Here is a 1,485-nt window from a genome sequence, read left to right on the forward strand (position 1 = left end):
TTTTACCCGAACGTGATTCGAACACGCAACCTTGTGATCTGGAGTGAGACGTGCTACCGTATCGCCACCCAGTACACTTAGTGTAGCCGTTCGCACGCACGCGGTAGCATGTTTTGCTCGGCCTCCTGTCGATGAAGCACAGGTAAAGAGACAAGTAATTGTAGACAGACAAATAAGTGAATAGACAGATGAAAATAATAAAAAAAAGAATTTGACCCGGACTTGATTCGAACACGCAACCTTCTGATCTGGAGTCAGACGTGCTAAAGTTGCGCCACTGAGTCCGCTTAGAGTAACCTTTCGCACACACGCGGTAGCATGTTTTGCTCGGCCTTCTGTCGATGAAGCACAGGTAAAGAGACAAGTCATTGCAGACAGAGAAATAAGTAGATAGAGAGATAGATGAAAATACTAAAGAGAGAGTTTGACGCGGACGTGATTAGAACACGCAACCTTCTGATCTGGAATCAGACGTGCTAAAGTTGCGCCACCGAGTCCGCTTAGGGTAGCCGTTCGCACACACGTGGTAGCATGTTTTGCACGGCCTTATGTCGATGAAGCACAGGTAAAGGAACAAGTCATTTTAGACAGACAAATAAGTAGATAGACGGATAGATGAAAATAACAAAAGAGAGAACTTCACATCGACGTGATTCGAACACGCACCCTTCTGATCTGGAGTCAGACGTTCTACCGGGTCGCCACCGAGTTGACTTAGTGTAGCCGTTCGCACACACGCAGTAGCATGTATTGCTCGGCCTTCTGTCGATGAAGCATAGGTTAAGAGAGAAGTCATTGTAGACAGACAAATAAGTAGACAGATAGTTGAAAACAATAAAAAAGAGAATTTGACCCCGACGTGATTCGAACACGCAACCTTCTGATCTGGAGTCAGACGCACTACCGTTGCGCCACCGAGTCCGCATAGGGTAGCCGTTCGCACACACGCGGTAGCATGTTTTCTCGGCCTTCTGTCGATGAAGCACAGGTAAAGAGACAAGTCATTTTAGACAGACAAATAAGTAGATAGACAGATTGATGAAAATAAGAAAAAAGGAAATTTGATCCAGACGTGATTCATACTCGCAACCTTCTGATCTGGAGTCAGACATGCTAACATGTCGCGACCGAGTCCGTTTAGGCTGACCGTTCGCACACACGTGGTAGCATGCTTTGCTCGGCCTTCTGTCGAGAAAGCACAGCTAAAGAGAAGAGTCATTGTAGACAGACAAATAAGTAGATAGACAGATAGATGAAAATACTAAAGAGAGAGTTTGACGCGGACGTGATTAGAACACGCAACCTTCTGATCTGGAATCAGACGTGCTAAAGTTGCGCCACCGAGTCCGCTTAGGGTAGCCGTTCGCACACACGCGGTAGCATGATTTGCTCGGCCTTCTGTCGATGACGCACAGGTAAAGAGACATGTCATTGTAGACAGACAAATAAGTAGATAGACAGATGAAAATAATAAAAAGAGAACTT

The 1,485-nt window shown here is 45.8% G+C and overlaps 1 non-coding gene across 1 annotated transcript; it reads right to left on the reverse strand.

Annotated features, from left to right (window-relative positions):
* Nucleotides 1-849: 849 nt before the first annotated feature.
* On the reverse strand, nucleotides 850-921 carry TRNAW-CCA (transfer RNA tryptophan (anticodon CCA)). The gene has a single exon. It is a non-coding gene; the product is annotated as a tRNA-Trp (tRNA).
* Nucleotides 922-1,485: the final 564 nt, after the last annotated feature.

The sequence above is a fragment of the Rhipicephalus microplus genome, chromosome 5, assembly GCF_043290135.1.
Source record: "Rhipicephalus microplus isolate Deutch F79 chromosome 5, USDA_Rmic, whole genome shotgun sequence".
NCBI lineage: Eukaryota > Metazoa > Arthropoda > Arachnida > Ixodida > Ixodidae > Rhipicephalus > Rhipicephalus microplus.